We start from the raw sequence: 13387 nt of genomic DNA on the forward strand, positions 1-13387 counted from the left end.
AATATGTATATTTATTCATTGAAAAATGGCGGTATGGTAATGTTAAGATTAGAAATAATTCCAATCATGTTTTGAGGAGTGCATTTTGAAAAACCCTTCATATGCATTGAAGGAACCGACGGCTAATGCAATGGTAACTGATTTTTAATAAAACTCACGAAGGCGCTGTCATTTAAATGTTCGGAAGAAATACAACTTTAATCCCCCTCCCCCAACCCAAGCTTTGTTCATGACATTTTTGAAAAAAAATATTGGCATATTTCACTTGTAGGAGACACTATACACAGGAACCACATTTCTACAACACGTACAAGTAAATGCCTAATGTAACTAAGTGATAACAATCTTGCAAAGTAATGTAAAGAAATCTGAACACTCAGTTACTAAAAGAGCGTCACAGGAATGCAGATACAATTGCAAGTACTTCATAAAATGTCAAAAACTTCAAAACATGAACAAGGACTTCAAAACGTCCTTAGATTGCTATGTGTTCATGTTAAAGTCACTGGTAATTACTCAGGGCGGCATCTCAGTTCATCGTTATTTTGCCAGTAATGCCACCTCAGTTTGGACCAACTCATATGCAAATAAGTCTTGACCCTGCTCCAATGGAAACAGTCCAGCCCGAACTGCCAGGCAAGGTCTGCTCTGAACCGGAACACAAGCAACCTAGGACCAGTTTAGCCCTGATTAGGTCTCATCAGCCAGGTACAACTTGGGTCCAGTGGCACAGTGTGTATGGGCAGGGCCGGACTGGGAACCACAACGGGCCCTGGCAAAGTGCTCGGCCGGCCCCCCTCCCCACTCGGGGAAGGTTGGTGGTGCCCCCGAGCTCTTTGCCGGGGCCGGTTTTCATCCGATTTTGTTGCAGGGCCGATATGCTGCAAAAACGGCCCTGTAACAAAATCGGCCCCCAGGGGCCCAAAACCGACCCCCACCCGTGCGGCGCACGGGGGGAATTGCCCGGTGCTCGCTATTACCAGTCCGGGCCTGTGCATGGGACCCAGATCTGGGCATACCAGCCCCACTTCGGGCAACACACTGCAGTATACAAAAAGCGAAGAACACAAAAAGTGATACATGGAATGCTTGAATTAATCACAGCTACTGGTAATTACTCATGGCCGGATCCCCGTCGATCATTATTTTGCTCAACATGCCACCTCACTTTGGACCCAGCCAATTGCAAATCAGTCTTGACCCTGCTCCTATAGGAAAAGTCGAGCCCGGATGGCGATGCTAGGTCCTCCCTGGACCTGGTTCAACTTGTGACTTTTTTGCGAGTACCTAAAATTGCAAATTGCAATTTGTGATTCTGTAAGCACATGTACCAAGCATTTTCTATATGCCTAACTGTGCCTTTAGGAAATGCTATTAGCATTGACTCAAAGTCAATAGGAACCATGTGCAATTTATGAAAAATGCACAAAAATGCATTTTTCAAGGGGCCATGTAGCTCACACATGCCCCTAGGGCATATGTGTGCTTTACTTGTGCATATTTGTTTTTAGGGGGTGCTTCAGGTCGGGCTTTAGGCCACTGGACATCATTGGCTCACCATTGGTTCCCCCCCTCTGTACATCTTCAAGAAGTGCCTCAAGACCTCGCTCTTTGACTGATCCGGAGATGTACTTCTCCCCCCCCCCAGCACCTTGAGACCCTCTCGGGTGAGTAGCATGCTTTATAAACCGCTGATTGATTGATTGATTGGTTTTGTATTCCTAGTTCGTGATTGCCGATTCGCACCGTAGTATTACCTAATAGAGATGACCTAATTGTGAATCTTTAGGAATAACTATTAGGTAATCGCTATTTTCTTATATACCATTTTGCATTCCTTAAATAGAGATTACCCAAATTTTGCAATTTGAGGAATGCAAAAGGGTTTCTTGATACATAAGGCCCCAAATTTCCAGGGCACAGAAAAATATGCAGTCTGGAGCATGACTAACTGAAGCATTGTTTGCAGTTTTCGCAGAGGTTACTTCAAATAGAAGTATAACCAGGATGTCAGTAATGGACCAACTAGCCCATTTGTTTTATTTTATATTGCTACTGTGTCTGCCAGCTGGTAGAAAGTCCCAGACACAGCAATCCATGCAATCTGAATCCACTTTTCATGTTATGAATTCTGCCAACTCAGCTGCCCATTCAGCTTTAGCATTGGGAGAATACCAGGCTCACAATATTTGCCTAGGGTTTCTACTCAGATGCCCTAGCTCTTGCCAGGATCAGACTGAACAGGATGACTTTGCAAAAGTGCAGTCCGCCATGTTAGGAAGAAATGAGAGAACTATGGTGTTCAAAAAAATGTATGCGGGGGTGGTCTCGCGCCGCAGGAAGATGGCGGCTCTCCTGTGAGCTCCGTCCGACCGTGGAGCCTCGTGAAGGATTTCAGCCCACATTCCGCAATAACTAAGAATACGGATTCCTCTACATGAAAGGTCAGAGCGGTGATTACAACCGCTCTGACCACTCTAACATCTTCCAGCGATCCTGCGGCAGCGGCGGTGTTTTCCTAAACGCGCTGTGAGCAGCGGCCGCCATTTTATATCAGCCGATCGCCTCACCAGTTCTAAGGTAAACCGGCGTTTAGTCCATTAACGCGTGGCAACGTGTGTTTTTTTTCCCCTTTTTTTTCATCTGACACTAATCTCCCTTATTGCCATAAGCTTTGTCACTGCTGGCCATAACATGCAATATCAGCGATTTCAGCCTACCTGATGAACTTATGCTGCCATTAATTCTTTTGATAAATTATTCTCTGGAGCCTCATTTATTATTGATGTGCCTATGGGCAGATTGAAATCGTCATTAAAAATCACATCTCGCACTCCTCATCATTTCAAGATGGCTAATGAAGCTCCAATCTCTATCAGAGCCTCTTCTTCAGGTACCAAACTCAAGAGAGCCAAAAATGATCCTTCACCCATTTTATCCTCTCAAAACACTGTTCTTGATATTATTTTGGATGAAGTAAGAGGCATTAAGTCTTTTATGACCACGACTAACGAGAAGCTTCAACAAATAGAGGATACATGGTTAGTATGGAAGCTAAGGTGTTAGATATGGAGCATCACATCAGTGATCTACATGATGTTTCTACAAAAATCCTGATTTTGGAACAGGAAGTTCAACGTCTAAAGCTTCACACAGACGACCTTGAAAATCGGAATTGACGCACTAACCTACGTCTTAATGGTTTGCCAGAAAATCTTGAAGGTCCGGATATGCTTCTTTTTTAAAGAAATTCTTGTCAGAACTTTTGGACCTTCCACCAGAGCCTTCAATAAATATTCAGACTTGGTTGAATTCAACCTCATGCTTCCAAACCTAGAGGGATAATTATGTTGTTTTTGGAATTTACTGACTTAATGTGAGTCCTCTCTACAGCTAAAGCAAAACATCATCTTAAATGGTCTGGTCATAACATCTTCATATCCCAAGACTTATCTAATGCTACCAATGCAGAAAAAAAAAAATCCTGGCTCTACGTCCTCAAATGAGACAATTGAATATTCAATATGATATCCTTCATCCTTGCTTATGTAAAATTACTCATGATGGCTCTACACGTTCGTTTGATGATCCTCTTAAATTGAGGTCATTTCTGCAGCTGGTTCTTCCTACCTTCCTTAGTGTTCTTGTTGCTTCCTCTACATACCACAATCAGTATGGCTGTTTGTAACTATATCACTTTTATCTTTCTCACTGTCGCTCCATTTCTCGTTGGTGCAGTTACGCCCCATGCATCAGTTGTTGCTACTTTCTCATAGATCTGGACTTCTTTCCTTGATCTATCATCTCTTTTTTCTAGTTCTATTCCTTTTATCTTTTTTGTTTCTTCCCTTATTTCTATTCATCTATTTCTTTAACTCAATGATGTTTAATTCGTTACATGTGTCCATTAGTAATGTTTGTTTTTTTTAAGCTTATTTCTTCTATTCATCTTATATATGTTTTTTTTTTCCTTTTTAGCTGTATCCCTGACGTGTATCAACTCTTTACGTGTATTACCCCCATCCCTCCATCATGTGTAAGTTTGTCACATGGAACGTTTGTGGTCTTGGACATCCAGTCAAAAGACAAAAAGGTATTATCTCATCTATCCAAAATAAATTCTCAGGTTTATTTTCTTCAAGAAACACATTGTAATGAAGCGGAATCACTTAAGTTAAAAAGGCAGTGGGTGGGGCAAGTTGTTTACTCCCATGCCTCTAGCAAAAAAGGGGGTGTTGCTATATTGTTTCATAAGTCATTATCTGTACAAATGTAATCTACACAAAATGATGAAGATGGACGTTGGGTAATGGCCAAGGTTGTTATACAAAACAAAATTCTGGTTTTACTGAATATTTATGGCCCAGTCAAACCAGACCCTAAATTTTGGAATGACATTAAGATTTTACTCTCTTCCATTGATTGCTTTAATATTATTATAGCAGGTGATTTTAACCAATGGATTGACCCCTATTCTGATAGACAATCTAAATGTAAGTTTAATTCTGATAAATCCCACAAAGCATTCCAATCGGCCATTACCTCTCGTTCATTATATGATGTTTGGAAAACTTGTATCCCTGACTCTCTTGAGTTTACATTTTTTCCAATGCTCATCAAACACGTTCCAGGATTGATTATATTTTGGTTAGTTAATCCCTACTCCCATCCATTCAATCATCGGAAATTGGGTCTATTTTCATCTCTGACCATGCACCAGTCCAAACTATTTTGGACCTTTCCGTTAGTTCCCCAGAATTCAGCCATTGGAAGCGTAATAACTTTTTATTATCTGATACTCTTTTCATCAAAGAAGCCACTACTTTTATTAATGAGTTTTTCAAGTTTAATAATCCATTAGACACTTCTATTTCCAATAATTGGCATGCCTTCTTTCCGTGCCTTTAACTATTTCATATGTTTCAAGAAAAAAGAAAACTAATCGGAAAAAGCATACAGATCAATTACAGCAGCTCAAATTATTGGAACATAATTATTTTACTCCCAAATCGTCCTCAACTCTTCAGGAGTTGATTAAAGCCAAATCTGAACTTAACAAACTTGCGACAGTCGAAGTTTGTAATATTCTTCTTAAAATTAAATCTAAATATCATGGAGGCCAAAATAAAGCAGGTAAAATGTTAGCCAATTATTTGAAAAACAAATCTGAACGTGAGAATATTGGACCCATCTTAAATGAATCCATTAAACATTTTGTGACGTCGGATGAAGATATTGCTAATGTTTTTCTTGAATACTAACAATCTCTTTATTCTGATTACACAAATCCCTCTAATCAAAATCTGGATACTTTCTTTACGGGCCTTCCAGCCCCCCCTTCCATGCCCGATGAGTTTAACTCATTAGAGAGAGACGTTACTGCCTAAGAGATAACTAATGCCATTAAATCCTTAAAAAAATCAAAAGGCACCAGGACCTGATGGTCTCTCCGTTGAATTTTATTCTACTTTAGCCTCCATTTTTGTTCCCAAACTCTTGCAACTTTTTAATTCTTTTATTGATGATGCTAAAGCCTCCGAATCTTTTAAGGATGCCTTAATAATTCTCATTCCCAACCTGACAAAGATCATTCCCTTTGTAAAAATTACCACCCTATATCATTAATTAACTATGATTGTAAAATATTTGCTAAAATTCTTGCATTTCATCTTGAAAATATTATTCCATTACTGGTTAAGACTGACCAAGTTGGATTTGTGAAGGGCAGGTTAGCAGCGGATAATGCTCGAATGTTTGCAAATATTTCCTATGGAAAAAAATTCAAATCCTTTCTTGCAGCGCTGTCTTTGGATGACGAAAAGGCTTTTGATCATATTAATTGGCAATTTATGTTCAAAATTCTCCAATGGTTTGGTTTCAGACCTACATTCATTTCATATATTAAACTATTATACTCCTGCCCATGTGTCAGTATTTTTGCAAATAATCACTTTTCTAGCTTTTTTTAGTTATCTAGAGGTACACGTCAGGGCTGTCCCCTCTCTCCTCTGGTATTTATTTTATGTCTTGAGCCCTTCCTTGAACGCATTTTTGTTAATACTCATATTTCTGGCTTTGCATATAATTCCATAGAAACCAAAATGTCAGCATATGCTGATGATATATTAATTTACATGTCAAATCCCCTTACTTCCCTCCCTCCATTTCTGGATGAGGTTCGGTTATACTCCAGTATTTCTGGTTATAAGTTAAACCTATCTAAGACAGAAGTTTTACCTCTGAACTCTTTATGTTACCAATATATGTTTAATGACACTAATTTTGCATGGTGCCCAAAAAAAATCAAATACCTTTGTATTTGGTTCTCTGCTTCTCTGTCTACCACAATTAGATATACGTTCATTGCATTAATTACTAAAATCATTCCTTCCCACTTGGACTCCCCTTTATCTCTCCTGGTGGGGTAGGCTAGATACCATCAAAATGATGATTGTACATCATGTCCTATATACAATATCTATGTTACCTATTCGGATTCCCGTCTCATATTTTTCTCAAATTAACTTCATTTATTCAACATTTTTATGGAATAAGAATAAGAAACACCCACAAATTGCTCTTACAAAACTTACATGTCCCAAATCGGAAGGTGGCCTACTTTTTCCAAATTGTAAAGCTTATCTTTCAGCCTTTTTGATTTAACATTCCTTTTCTATGATTTTGCTGATATCCCTATCCCCAGATGGATTGTTTTTGAACGCTCATTATTAAAGGATTTTTCTTTTTAGAACGTAGTATATATGTCCAACTGTACTTTTACATCTAATAACCCTATTTTAAAATATTTCCAGAATTTATTATACAATACATTCACCACTGGTCTATCTCCATTTCAGTGTTTTGTATCCTCTACGATTTGGTACAATACATTTCTCAAATATAAGGGTAAATTATTCTATTACAAATTTTGAAAGGAGAAGGGAATTATCTTTGTCCACCAATAAATTCACCAAAACTCTGTTATTCCATTTCTTGAATTTCAAACACGGTTTCATTTACCTATCTCTTGGATTAATGAATATACCATAATATCATCTGCTTTACAATTACAGTTGGCCTCCTTTGACCTTCCTGCTGATACACCCTCTCTCACTCCACCTACTCCATTATACAGTTTATTTCAGATGCACAGACCTAAAGCCGCTCTTGTTTATAAGCTGTTGTTTTACACGTTACTGAAAGACCTAAATCCCCTATTGAAATTGGGTGGGAAACAGACTTGTCTGTTTCTCTTTCTATTTCGGCTTGGGACAAATTATGGTCTAAGTTATTTAAAGGTTCTGCTGCTGCAAGTATAACACAATCTTTATATGTTATTTACAATAGAGCTGTTATCACACCTGTGTGTATTTCCAAGTTTTCCCCCTCCTCTTCTCCATTATGCTAGTCTTTTTCTAATGTTACCGGCACTTTGAGACATCAACTTTATGATTGTTCAAATGTTTTGACATTATGGAAAACTATTTGGGCTATTTGCATGAAAATGTTTAACTGTGATCTTACATTATCATTACAAAATGTTTTTCAAGGTTCTTCCTCACCTGATGTTGATCACTTCTCCTCTATCTCCTTACTATTTGACCTCTTTATTGCATTAGCATGCAGCGCTATTTTATCATATTGGAAAGATTCTTCTAAAATATCCTCATCACAAATCAGTTCCACCCAAAAAAATTGGTGGAACTTTATTTGTGATTAACATAGAATTGCCCATTTCTCTTCTTCCATTCTCTCTCAAAAAATGAAAAATCTGACCTCCTCTGGCTACCATTTACAAGATATCTTTCTACACATGCTCCTATGCACTATCTCTCTTTTCCTTTCTTTTATCATATTAAGCTTCAGAACAATCTATCTCTTCCTTTCTCTTTTCTTTTCCTTTTTCTCTTTTCTTCTCTTTTTCTTCTCCTTTTCCTTTTCTTTCTATTGTTTTTCATATATTGTATTAATATATTACTTGTTCATTTATAATTTGTAACATGGTCTACAACATGTGAATGTTTTTGGCCTTTTTCTTTGTTTTTCTTGTTTTATTTCTTTTTCTTGAAAACGTAATAAAACAGTCTCAAACACAAAAACAATGTATGCACTTCGATTTGTTGGTATACCACTGTCCTGCCAAGAGATCAGGGGAAATGACTTTTTACAGAGTAAAGACTTCTGACAATGCCCTACGCATGGAGTTGCAAACACTCAAGCCATAGCTACTTTCATTTCAGCCTCCTCTCTGCCCTTCGTTCTGGTCCACAGAGATGGAAGAAGGTGCACTCTCCTAGTTGTGCTAATTGCCCGTTTTTTGACCAATAAAGTTCCCTATTCACATTTGATTCCAACCAGCGTTTTCATTCTTTCAACACTCCCAACAAAAACCCGTCTTCAAAGTGTTCAACTTTTCATCAATATCATCCGCCATCATACTCACAACAAACACCACTCCCCAAACGCCAAAGTACCTCCCACCACTCCCTAACAAAGCAGTCCGAAATCCCAATCGTATTTGCATGCTACACAACATCAAACAGGGTAACTGTCACCAGGCTGATATAGTCCATCTCATGTGCAGGCAACATTTGCATGATTCATTCCTGGCTCAGCCTCACTCCATGTTTATCAGGGACTTGTTTGTCTCTCAGAGCTCCATCATCCTACTGGAAGATAGGCTAAATAAATAAGCAATTGGCCTAGTCTGTAAGGAATTATTGAACTGGAAAGCAATGCCAGGCTCCAGCGCCTCCACATTCAAATGTCTTAAACCTTCCAGTGCCTTGTCGCCGTCTACCTTCATGCCATTTATTTTCTAGGCCAGCTCAAATCTAACCTAATATTTTACATTAATTCTAACGTTATCATCAAACAACATCAGCCAGTGGGAGACTCCATTATTGCTTGGGTAATGTCAAACCTGAAATTTTCACAGGTGATGGCAATGGAAGCAATTCTGGAAGGAGGAACCCAAGCACTGATCTGCACTGTGGCAATAAGAAGTGTTCAAAATCCCTGACAAAATGATCAACAAACTACCAAGGCAACAGAAGACAAAATCAGATGTCACAGTATGCAGTGGTGGCTTCATAAAGAGCCACTCCTTTTTTAAGGCTTTACATGACCAAGGTCCAGTCATGTTACAGAACCTCTTTTCTTGGTACCATGCAGCGAGACCTTTACGCTCCTCCTCATTATATCTGGCGGTGGTACCGAGGATCCACAGGCTATGGATGGGGGGCCGGTCCTTTGGTCACGCAGCTGCCAAGCTCTGGAATTCCCTCCCTCTGTCCTTGAGGAGCTTGGAGGACTTTCCATCCTTCAAGAAAAGTCTGAAAACTCATCTCTTCCCTAGAACAGCTTAAACAACTTGTCTGTGTAAATGGTTCAGTAAAGTCTAAAGCGCCAGGATACCCTCTGGGTGGCAGATTCGCGCTATACAAGTGCACAATACATTCTCCTGCTGCTGCAGAGGATGAATATTCTCCATCTTCAGCCTTCGCCCTGCCTCTGCCCACTGCTGCTCACTGATAGTACACCACCTACTGATGGTTACACTTCTACCAGCCGCTACGAGCTCCTGCTGCATCTCCAGCCTTTGCCCTGCCTCCGACCCCTGCTGCTCACTGATAGTACACCACTTACTGATTGCTACACTTCTACCAGCTGCTAAGAGCTCCTCCTGCATTTCCAGCCTTTGCCCTGCCTCTGCCCCCTGCTGCTCACTGATAGTACACCACCTGCCTCTGCCCCCTGCTGCTCACTGATAGTACACCACCTGCCTCTGCCCCCTGCTGCTCACTGATAGTACACCACCTGCCTCTGCCCCCTGCTGCTCACTGATAGTACACCACCTGCCTCTGCCCCCTGCTGCTCACTGATAGTACACCACCTACTGATGGCTACACTTCTACCAGCTGCTTTGAGCCTGCCACATAACACAGGCCTCAAGAACCTGCAAACTGAGGAATAGTGATTTGTTGGTTTGCGGCTCAACCCCCCTACCATATCAGGTTAGACCATTCACTTCCAGAATGTGATCCCTTTGCATGAGCTCCTTTCGGGTCTACGTTGGTGCTGACAAAGAAACTGAAGCTGCAGACTGTCGTGGTGGTACTGTGGCCCGCCAGTGGGGAAGGTGGTGGTGTCCAGTGCTAGTTCTACTGGGAGTAGTGGAGTTGAAGTGCTATCAGTGGCAGATGACATGAGACTATGAGATCACCATTAAAAAAGATACAAATTGAGTGTGCAACAAGCAAATGTATTCTAAATAATCCATTTTTACTCTCCCTTCAAAATGCACCACAACAAGGCGATACTGACTTTTTGTTATTTGTAAGTAATTTAAAAAGATTACCCAATCTATTATTAGCAAACGTAATGAAAATCTACTTTTTAACCTTGGAAAAGAGGAAACTGATTTGGCCTGTACAAAATTAGTATCTGGAAAAGATGAAAATGAGGTACAAGCTTTCACAGAGAAGACATAGGCACACAAGCGAAACACATGTCAATAGGGAACATGTGTAACAAGTTCGATTGGGCTACAATAAATGACACAATATAGCGCATGTAGTATACAAGATGTAAAAATACATTTCACAGGACTTGCTTTTTCAACAGTCAATATCAACAAATCAATGCAGAATTCCATTAAAAAAGTAACAACCAATCTACAGAAGGCTTACTTCTTCTTGCTGCAAGTACATAGAGTGTCTGGGCCAAAGGGTTCCGTTTATTTATTTTGTGTGTTTTGTAAAGCGCACAGCTGCCCCAACGGGGCGTCGCGGCGCTGAGAACTCTGGAACCAGAGGCCATAGGATCAGAGAGCCAGTTTAGGAAGAGAAGAGGTGGGTCTTCAGGGATTTACGGAATGCTGATTCTGTTTGGCAGGTAAGGCTAGAGGGAGTTTGTTCCAACACTGAGTGGCACAGACCTCAAAGGTTTTTCCACCTGCACGAGATCGTTTGATGGAGTTTTGAGAGGCTTCGACCCAACAATCAAGGTGGTTCAGCATTGGGTCAGTGGTGAACAGATCTTTGATAATGCCATCCAACCTATCCACCTCCAGGCCAGAAGAAGAGTGGAAAGTTTTCAGAGTGGGACCCCAATGAAATGAAAATGTGCGAGCAACAAGCAAATGGAATGTAAATAACCTCATTTGGGATTTTCTATTCAAGAAACATCTGAAGTAACACAGAGGCATTTGACTTTTCATAATGGTCGTAATGTATCTGTTGCATAACGTGTCTTGAGTGTATCTGAGCACCCAGCTCTACTGAGTGCAGTTGGTCAGTAATTGGGGTATTAATTTGAGAGAGGGGCACCCCTACAAACTCAATAAACCCACTCTGGTTTGGCCGAAACAAAGTTATAAGAGATTCTCATCTCAATCCCAGTTAGCTGTGACACAAGCAGCAGACAATCCCCAGAGAAATGTGATCTAGGCCCAAGTAGTACTGACAATTTGAAAGTAAAGAGCACAACACAATAACATTCTCAAATCAATTTAGAAAACTAGAGAACAATTTAGTGAACAATGGACGCCAAGAACTTCAATATATCAAAAAGGGTTATGGAGAACCAGAGATGTGTACTTTTAAGGTTTTAAGACATGAAGTGCCCTGGGAAAATCGAGCACTAGGCGAAAACTATAGTTCTCAATGGACTAGGAATTTCATAATTTAAGGCCAGCTGTGATAGAGGGCTGGTCAGATACATCAAGCGGGTTTACCGGTCATATGTTTTACCTTCAGACCTAGTCTCAAACTGTTGGGAAATGTTCTTCTGGTCAGACCTGCATCCCCGAGCACCTAAAAGCAGGCTTCTGGGCCCTAAGTCTCTCTTCAACCTGGTCCCCCTGCAAGGTACCAGCAAGATTCAGCAGTCCATGTGCGAGTCCTCTTCTTCAAGTAGGGGCCAGGAGTCAGGATTAACCTTCCAGCAGGCCCTTCTTCAGATGAAGTCTTCTAAGGTCCAGGAATATTCTGAGAAGGTGGCCGTAGATTTATCCTATGCACTAGCCAGCAATTGGAGAAATTCTACTGCCCAATCCTAACAATTTTCTCACAGTGCTTCACCTACTTTTGCAGCACTTCTTCTCTACCCTCCGGTAAAACTACCCAGGAGCCCCTGTTTTTAGATGGTAGGACTCGGCTGCCACGAGGCAGGCATGTCTTCCTCGTCTTGGCCCCTTCCCTACCTGACAGGGTCCACACTGTTTTCACTTTGATTGTGGCTGGAGCCTAACTGTATACAAGGGTCATGGGGATAACAGAAGAAGCCCTCTTTGGCATCTCCAAGTCAAAAGAAGTAGCGCTAATTCTTTCCTTTGTTCTGCCAACTGTACCTGTCCACTCCCGCATAGCTATTTCCTGGTAACTGGTCAGCAGTTTATACCCATTAACCTTTCCTGGGCCCAAAGGCAACACATTGTCCTCTGAGCCAGGGTTGGTAAGTCTCCCAGCCAAGGATATGCATTCCAGCTCTGGAGGAGTAATGATTGGCAGAATGGACTATAAAATACTTTTCTTCAAAATATGACTTCACCATTACTTCAGATTTTAAAAACTAAGCAAGGAATGTGTTTGAAGCGTTTTTCTAGCCGATTGATAGCGGAGGTGGAAAATAAAGATTTTAGTTCCACCAAGGCCTATTGGGGAAAGGTTATAGCAGGCCAAATTGTATTAGGGTTTGGATTACTGTGAGGGCACAATTAGCCCAATATGTAATGTGGCCTATTTTTTTTTATATATCAGCACCCTGCACCTTTTCCTTGTAAGTCATACCGTTAGGGGGGACTTATGAATATATGAAATAGGCTTTTCCTCCATTTTCTCTGCCATATATCACTGCAGTGCATTTAAACTGCAGCCCAGTCAGAGCACAGTGGTGCTCCTGGCAGACATAGGGCCTGATTCAGAAGTCAGGAGAAGGGAACACTCTGTCACAAACGTGATGGAGATCCCATCCCCCTTATTACCACCACATTCTATCCTATGGGCATTGTTATCCGGCATGGTTATCCGGCGGACAGGATATCCGTCTCGTTTGTGTCCACCGACTTCTAACTCAGGCCCATAGATTTTTGTCATATATGTAGATGGTCGAAATACACAACAGTAGCTCACATGTGGCACTTCATTTTCCATGCCATAGCTTCACTTAAGGCACTATTTACAATGGACCTATAGGGAGTTAAGTAGGCCAATTAGGGTCTTCCAATGTGCAGTACATGTTTTGGTTTGGACGCACAAGACATAAAGTGAACAGATTTCTATAGCAAGCACAAATAGGGCCCAGAAGAAAAGGATAGAATCTGAATGGGGTGCCACATACTTTATAAAATTCAGGTAGGTGGGTCCTCAGAAACATGGACAGTAAT

At 40.8% G+C, this 13387-nt stretch overlaps 1 protein-coding gene and 1 long non-coding RNA gene across 2 annotated transcripts in view; both read right to left on the reverse strand.

Annotated features, from left to right (window-relative positions):
* NR1I3 (nuclear receptor subfamily 1 group I member 3) overlaps window positions 1–13387 on the reverse strand; it is an 832555-nt gene that overhangs the window by 766413 nt on the left and 52755 nt on the right. The gene's annotated exons all lie outside the window — the stretch shown is intronic.
* LOC147673950 (uncharacterized) lies at window positions 7858–9925 on the reverse strand. The gene is made up of 3 exons (XR_015302527.1): window positions 9858–9925; window positions 9458–9606; window positions 7858–9103 (listed from the first exon to the last, which is right to left on the reverse strand). It is a non-coding gene; the product is annotated as an uncharacterized LOC147673950 (long non-coding RNA).

The sequence above is a fragment of the Lissotriton vulgaris genome, chromosome 12 (assembly GCF_964263255.1).
Source record: "Lissotriton vulgaris chromosome 12, aLisVul1.2, whole genome shotgun sequence".
In the NCBI taxonomy this organism is placed as follows: domain Eukaryota; kingdom Metazoa; phylum Chordata; class Amphibia; order Caudata; family Salamandridae; genus Lissotriton; species Lissotriton vulgaris.